The sequence below is a fragment of the Cricetulus griseus genome, chromosome 2, assembly GCF_003668045.3.
Source record: "Cricetulus griseus strain 17A/GY chromosome 2, alternate assembly CriGri-PICRH-1.0, whole genome shotgun sequence".
Taxonomy (NCBI): Eukaryota; Metazoa; Chordata; class Mammalia; order Rodentia; family Cricetidae; genus Cricetulus; species Cricetulus griseus.
Genome location: NC_048595.1, coordinates 209271949 through 209280694, shown reverse-complemented (window position 1 = coordinate 209280694; position 8746 = coordinate 209271949). Strand labels below are relative to the sequence as shown.

At 38.9% G+C, this 8746-nt stretch overlaps 1 non-coding gene across 1 annotated transcript; it reads right to left on the bottom strand.

The window, feature by feature from the left end:
- Positions 1-1681: 1681 nt before the first annotated feature.
- LOC113834048 lies at positions 1682-1806 on the bottom strand. The gene has a single exon (XR_003482307.1). It is a non-coding gene; the product is annotated as a U6atac minor spliceosomal RNA (small nuclear RNA).
- Positions 1807-8746: the final 6940 nt, after the last annotated feature.

Genomic DNA, 8746 nt, shown 5'->3' with positions numbered 1-8746 from the left:
AAATTTCGGTTTATCTCCTTGCCACCCACACCTGTCAAAACCTGTGTCATGGACATACCCAACTTCAGGGGAGAGGAAGATGAGGCTGTCATACTCTATCAAGAAGCAGCAGAACTTGCTAAGTACAATGTAACAATGATGGCCCCCTGCTCACCATGACTGTGATGTATGGTTAAGTTTTGGGGTTAATTGTATTGCTCTCCCATATGCTACTTCCTCTTTCTGTAGATTAATGTTTTCAGTTATGCTGACAAACTTTGTCTTTTGTTGAAATGCTCCAAATGGGGTTATTATTAGTGCAAGTAATATGAGAAAATTTAAAGAATGTTAAACATTAAAATCTCAGGTTAAAAAAAATGTTACAGAGAAAACGTAAGAAAAACTTGAGAAGGGTGATTGGGCAATAAGAAAACTAGAGAGGAACTAAGAAACAGGAGCAAAAAACGAAGAAAGAACATCTGGGGAAGAGAAAATCCTCAAAAGGAAAGACACTGTATGTGAAATGCATATCCACCCACTTCAGATCTCTCTGGGAAGAAGAGGCAAGAGGCCTAAGAGGTTTTATTTAAATTGTATGAAGTTGTGCCCTGTGCCCTGGAGCTAAAACACATCCTTATCTGATCATCTGGGTCCCCACTGATGTGAAGAGAAAAATATATATACATAGTAAAGTACCAATGGAACAAAAGTTCAGAATCTCAAAGCAACTGATGAATACACACACACACACACACACACACACACACACACACACACACACACACACACACACACACACACTACACAGCAATCTCCTTTCATCTAGGGATCACTTTTTCTTAGAAGAGAATAAATAAGTAAGAAACCAGCTGAGATCTGGATTTCCCTGAACTCAACAGGTGAAGAAACATAATAGTGTTGGTCTCAAACTTTAAATGTAAAGAGATCAAAAGGACACTTCAAAGTGCTGGGAGCCTTCTTGACAACAGCTTTAGGTTGTAAGTGTCTCTCCCATATCTTTATATGTCTCTGAAGATGGTTTCTCAGCAGTGTGGACAAAGTGGTGTGAATAAGAATTACACAGACAAGTCCACAGATATAAGCTAAATTCCTCCTGACAGAGGTGTCCTCTTCCATGGAAATACAGTGCAACACATAAATCCCCATTGACACACACACACACACACACACACACACACACACACACACACACACACACGTGCACACACACACACACACACACACACACACACACAGAGAGAGAGAGAGAGACAGACAGACAGACAGACAGACAGAGACAGAGACACAGAGACACAGAGAGACAGACAAACAGAGAAAATCAAGGTATAAGAGTAGTTAGCATAGATTTAAGATTTTCTTTGGTCTTCCATCTCTTGTATTTTGTTGGTTATGCTTACATCTGTAGTTCCTGATCATTTTCCCAGGTTTTCTATTTCCAGCATTCCCGCAGTTTGTGTTTTCCTTATTGTCTCTATTTCAGTTTTCAGGTCATGAATTATTTCCTTCATCTGTTTGATTGTTTTTTTTTCCTTGGCTTTCCTTTGCTTCTTTAAGAGATTTGTTGATTTCTTTCAATTTGATTTGTTTTTTCTTCCATTTCTTTAAGGGATTTTTCTCATATCCTCTTTGAGGGCCTCTATCATTTTCATGAAGCTGTTTTTAAGGTCATTCTCTTCTTTTGTAAAAACAGTGGTTAGGTACCAGGAAGTAAGTGTCAATGCCTTAACAATATGCATGTTGTTAGGATGAAGGGCCTCTTCCATCCTTGTCAAAGGGAGTGCTAAACTTTTCTCCTTTAAGTGGCAGAAAGAATAGAGGAGAGCATGATGACAGATATTAAAATAGAGGGAGCCATTACAGATGTGAGGAGAGATCTAACACTATGGAGATTTCCAGTGATCTACAAGGATGACACCAACTAGGAATTTAAGCAATAGTGGAGAGGCTCCCTTAAATGGCCTTCCCCAATAATGAGATGGATGACTACCTAAAGCCTTCATCCAGTGGCTGATGTAAGCAGAGGCAGACACCCACAGCTAAACACTGAACTGAACTCCTAGAATCCAGTTGTGAAGCGGGAGGAGTGAAGAGAAAAGAGGTCAAGACTGAGCTGGTGAATCCCACAGAAACAGCTTACCTGAACAAAGGGGAATTCATGGACCAAGTCTAATGGGACTGATCCAGACCACCCTAAATATGAATGTCAGTGAGGAGACCTCAGCAATCCATAGGACCTCTGGTAGTAGACCAGTTTTTAATCCCTGGCATATGAACAGACTTTGGCATCACCCCTTGGTAGCTGAGGGGTGTTGGGGTGTGGGGTTACTGGGGATTGGGAGAGGAAGGGAGGGAGAGGGAGCTGGGGTTAACATGTGAAGCAGGCTTGTTTCTAATTTAAATAAAATTAAATTAAATAAAAGAGTAGTTACCCTGTGCTTAATATTAATCTAGGAAAGCCATATTTTCTTAAGTGCCAGGGTTGTGTTGGTTTTTTATTTCTTTAAGACCAGCTATTGGCAATCATGAGTCAGGTAACCATTATCTTACCTCCCTAGTTGGCTGCTGTTGTCTGTGTCCTGGCCTGGTCTAGAGCCTCTTAGGCTAAAAAGTTGTTTGGTGACCATGTGTTCCTGGAGTATGGGTGCAGATACCCTCTCAACTGAGAGATTTGCTAATCATCCAATCATTTTAAACTTAGTGACGTTTGTCAACAAATTTAGTGATGGTTTTAATCCTCTCACAAAGCTTTCTGATGTCAGTGTTTAAAATATACAATCCCTGACTCATTAACAATTTAAACTTTAAATCAAAATTTAACTAAATATGTTACAAGGACAAACACAATTAACTGTATGATCCATTTGTTGTCTTCTCCATTTCACATTTTTTTAGGGGCTCAGGACAACAAATAGTGAAAAGTGAATAAAAACAGAAGACACAAATTTAATATTAAAATTAAGGAGTAAAAAAGACAGAATAAATTGCATGTTACAGTTTTCTGTAATGCTGTTTTGTCTTTAGACAAAAATGATGAAAGATCTCCATGTTTCCTGGGATCTCTCTGTAGTTGGACTCCTCTAAGTACAAACTGAGTAGCAGAAGGAATTTAGGAGTCTTAGTTTTGCTCTCTGAGACAGGAGAATCCCCTTGCTCACAAATGAGTAGTCTTTTGTCCTTGCTTTGGATAACATGCAGAAGGCACTCTGAGGCCTGACTCCTGAACCTGTGTCAACAGTTTGAGAGAAAAGTACCGAGCTTTGGTAGCTGGACATTTATATCAGAAGCAAGGCACCATTACATATCATACAGACTCAAATTATATCATACTGAGTCTGAAAAAGGAGGTGCTGTCTGACTCCTCAGTTTCTTCTTTCAAATCAGTCTGATCCAAACCCCATTTTTAATCCTAGCACTTTGGACTGTGGCAGAAAGAGAACGGTAAAGACTTGGTATGTGACTCCAGGAAGCATGGGTTATGAGCCACAGTGCTTCAGAAGCGCAGTCTTGGAAATACATATAAAAGGACCTGTAAAGTCCCATTTCCATAGCCTCCAGGCTAGACAGGTGAGCATCAGAAGCAAACAAACAGAAAAGAATAAATTTCATCTCTTCTCTGCTCACTCACATGAATGTTTAATAACTTCCATATATGTCTTTACGTTTTCTCCTTATTGCAGGGGGATGCAGGGGGATCCTGGGGGATGGTGTTCATATTCTTATCTGCAGTTTTTGAGAGAAGCACAGTACCTGGAATCTCTTCATGCCCTGTGTGTGTGTGTGTGTGTGTGTGTGTGTGTGTGTGTGTGTGTGTGTTCAGTAGCATATTTAAGATGATTGATAGTCTAGGAGTCTTGATATGGTTCATTTTTCTCTCTTCCAGTTAAAGAATTAAAAGGCAGGAAAAATCTCTAGTACAAAAGGTAGCAGCAAAATAACATACAATACCCCAAATGGTGACAGACAAAACTTAACAGTTGAAGCAAAGCATTTATTTGTGGTGAGGAGACCTACCCATGCACCTAACACAGAGAAAAGATCCTCTATAAAACAGACTTGTATTAGCAAAAACTCATCTCTTTTGGGAGGCTTTTTTCTTCCTTTTAAAAAAAACTAACTTGGGGTTTGTCAATTTGAAGAAATATAATATAGGGTACCTGATTGGCCCACACTTGTTGGGTGGCATGTCCTGATCTGGCCTTGATCTTCATGAGCCAGACCATGAGCAGGAAGCTGCAAGTGGGACACAAAAGTCAACAGCACCTTTGTTTTTAGCTGTCTGGAGGGAGAAGAAAAGGCTGCACATCTAGGAAATTTGTCACCTTTATTACCTAGCCATGGGCCCTCTCTCTCTCTCTCTTCCTACCAGGGTATCTGTCTAACTCCTAGTTCCTCAGTAGGAACCCTCAGATTCTAACATAGTGCCAAGACTTTTCCAGAACTTAATTGGTTAGTTGTTATTGATTGAAATTGAGCCTGAACCTTTTGTTTTGATGGTAACTTATTCAGGTTGAAGAGGAAAGTGTCGTTTCTCATGTCATAATCTGTGCTAGTTCTCTGCATTCAAAGAGGTGTGCACACAAATGTATACGTCATAACAATCCTTAAATTTTCAGGTCTTCATTCTTTAATGGAAGAACCTGTTCCCCAGCATTGTGTCCTCCCCAGCTTCCTCCTGTAAGAACATTTTTCCTGAGGACTAATTGACCATCCATATTCTGCCTTGAGCTAAAATTTGTTGCTGCCTCAAATGGGTCTTTGGTTCTCATTTACACCATGTGAAAATCAGTAATCCAAGGCATAGTTTATTTGTCTCTGAACCCCCCTTGGTGCCTGGCTCAGTACTACATCTGTAGGAGGCTTGTAATGAGTATTTGTTAGAAGAATGAAGGAAAGAATCAATTCATCACTTCAGTAACCAGATCCTTAGCTTGGTGATGTGGGTTATTGTTTTAAAGACACAATAATCTTCTGCAGCACAATCTTTTCTAGAGACAACATACAATCTCCATGTGATTAGGCAGGTGTTTCTCCGACTTGATTACCCATTTTAAGTGAAATTCACATCAAATCTTGAAATTTTCTCCTCAGATTAGATCAAATTCAATTGCCTCCTTGATTTAGACATCCACTAGTCTCTTCTTCTATAGTAGATTTTAAGTACACAAAGAAAAATGCTCACATTATTACCCTTAAATGACTCATGTTGTAATATATGAATTGCAAATACTCACACATTATATATATTATATATATATATATATATGTATGTATATAGTGTGTGCATGTATGTATTATTCCCACACATATATAATATGTTGACTATCAATATGTTGATTGTCTTTTTTGCATAAAGTCATTTGAACCATTCTATTAAACAAACAGAAATGCACACTTCAAACTACAGTTTATAAAAGACAAGAGAAGGATCAGAAAGAAGCTCTAAAAGATTAGCCCCCTTTTATATTTTGTATGTGAGTGCCCTTTAGCATAATTAATAGTTCATATCTATTAGTTGTAGGGAAATATCCCTGGTACCTGTACTGTTGACCAAGATCATTTGGGGCTTGGTCACTGGTAAGTAGTAGGCAGGTGGAATAAAATGTTGGGGACAGGGACACAGGTTCTCTTTCCTGTTCTCAGAATGCTGCAGAGGCTAACCTGGGTGGCCAGCTTCTCTTGTGAGTAATAAATAACCAACTATACCCCTTATCCAATGTTGAGTTCAATTAGGTAAATAAACACATTATCTAAAGTAAAGAACTAACATTCTGCTGTTCTATTACTCTTTTTTGTTTGTATGCTCGTTTGTTTTCACTGTTCACTTCACAGACACATACCATAGTGTTCAAATAAAGCAAGTGGCGTACTCTGTTTAGTTCAGTGGACAAGGTTTCATTTTCCTTCATTTTTTCTTTTTCCATTTGTACTTTGAAAGTGATCTGAAAAGATAATTTAAAACCCAACATTAATAAATACTTATAATGGACTTCAATCATGAAGACCAAAGAAAACTGAAGACTGAGCATGCCCAGGCAATTCTCAAGTACTTAATTTGGAAAATAAAATACCTCTCTCAACTCATTAGAAGACTCACATAAAGTTTAAATTCTATTGAAATGGGTGAGTGAACTCTTGATCATTAGAAAATAGAGGAGTAGCTCTCATAATCACAGGAAGTGATAAGAAATGAGTAACAGCCTACAGTTGGTACAGCTAAACATAGGCAGAGAGCAGATAAAGAAAACATCAAGTTATAATTAGCCTCTCTGTCAAAAACACACCCAGATGTCAAGAACTTAATGTTAATTCCAAAAACACATTAATGAGTCTTAGTGTTTGGCCCAAGTTCAAATAAAACCTGTGGCTGATGTGGAAGCTTCCCTTTATTTTATCATCATGTTCTGAGGTCATTGGATTAGCCTTTTGATAGTAGAAATTCGGTTAAGGTATATTTCCTCCTTTTTTTTCTAAATGCTATGTTTGAAGCTATGATATCATTTTCTTTTGAAGCTACTATAACTAGTCAGACTCACAGTGTTACCAAACTGGAGGTTACTGTTTTTGCTTAAAGAAGCCAAGTTTCCTCAGCCACCCTTAAGGAGCCAGTTAGAATATCGAAACTAATAGTGAAATGCAGAAGAAAGACAGGTATTCAAAGTGGCCACATTGAGAAAAGGGACAAAGAGATCCAGCATTCCCCCTCCATTCCACTCCCTGATACCTAAAGTGAAGTTACAAGATGAAGAGATGGCTGGGGATATGCATATCTAAGCAATCCAGGTCAAAGGATAGTCCTTTCCACTCAATCCCATCTTTATCTGGACTCCAGTTACTCCAGTCATGTAGTCTCACAATTTGTCAGAGTATGTGAAATCTCCTTTAGAAGGCAAGTTCCCTTCTGGCTGTATCCAGGCATCAGACTTCGTCCTCTCAGCATGTTATTCTTGGGGAAATTGCAGTTTCTTAATATCCAGTCTCATAGATGAAGGGACAAAGTATCTCTAAAACATTCTTATTTCCTCAGCCTGGAAAGCATATGTGAGGCCCAGCTTCATTTGGCCTCAGTCAGCCAGATGAGACTTTTCATTTTGAAGATGAAGAACCAGTTACTCTGGGTGTGCTCACAACTCATAAAGCTCAACCACTTTGGGAGTTGGCTCTGCCCCTCCTAAAATGAAGGGACCATCTATGTTGATTTGAAGGAGGTGCCCAAATGATATCATGTTCCATTGTTCTGTAATTAATAGCTCAGGGACAAAGGCATCAAGATGTTGGTTTGAAACTGCAAATTATGAGGAACAATTGCCTGTGTTATATTGTGCCATTTACAAATTGAAGGGGAGAAAACAAGAACAGCCTTTAAGGAACCTTAAAGGAAAGGCAGGGTGACAGAGAAGAGTATTGCTCTCCTTGCTGCTTGTCTACGGGGTCTTAGTGTGAAAGAACTGGGATTTTTCCCATTTTTTGTTTGTTTTTATAGTTTTTCCTTGGGGCCATCTGTAAGCGATCCAGTCTAAATTGGCTTAATCAATCAGTTGGAATTTGTATTCTTTGCTAAGTGCAATAACAGATAGGAAAGTGTATATAATACAAGGGGGTATTCTGAGAAAGTGGGACACATCAAAGGTATGTTTCCACTGATGCTTTGGTGGGTAAAAATTTCCTTAGGGCACTGAGTCAGGCATATTTCTGTTTTTAACTCCCCCTATCCAGAGGGAAAGTGTAGATTCTTGATTGGTAACTCTAATCTGAGTTCTTGAGCCTAGAGTCCTGTATAACATCAAAAACTCAAACAAACATCAATATACTTTTGTTATACAACTAACAAAAATCAGCTTAGCTTTAGAGTGAGGATTACCTTCTTTGCCTTGTATAACATAAAAATGCATTAGGGTAATTCAGCCTGAAATGAGTTGTTTTAAGCTGATCTGACACATTGGTATATACCTATGATTAGTTAAAATGTCAAAGAGCTCATTCTTAAAGAAGCCCTGAAGATGGTGGAGACAGGATTGTGTGTGCAGAACACACACTGAAGCTGAATGTGTACCATCTTCCAAAGGTTTTCATGCTCTTCCCAGGGCCTTCCTGCTCAGATGTTGGTTGATCTTTCCTTACTCCCATTTGTGTCAGAAAAGCACAGGTCTGCACAGTTGGTCAATAAATGTCACTCATACAGGGACAGCAAGATGATGAGGTAGGATAGCAAGCAGTGTAAATTCAACATCCTAACATTTTCTCTGGGAACCATGGTTGTTTTTTATGAATATTTATGACATATATTCAACAGGAGTATTGAAACATGACATGGGAGAACCTTAGATGAAAGCTTGGTCTCATAGTAAAACAGAACACATATTTTCACATGGTATATAAGCACAAGAACTTTTCTGGGACATAAGCAGGAACGCTTATTTGATAGGGCATCAGGCATCATTTCATGCTAACCTATGCAGATTATTTTCAGTTTCAGTAAAGGTTTATTTAGTGTGTGTGTGCTTGTGAGTGCTTGTGTGAGTGTGTGTGTGTGTGTGTGTGTGTGTGTGTGTGTGTGTGTGTGTTGTGTGAGTGGGTGTGTGTGTGCACATGCATATGTACAATGACACATGTGTGGAACCCAGAGCACAGTGTACAGCTGCTGATTCTCACTTTCCATCATATGGGTCATAGGTCTTAAACTTGGATTATGAGGCTTGGTGGCTGAGTCATCTCATTGGCCCCAAATATTCAGATTATTATGAGACAA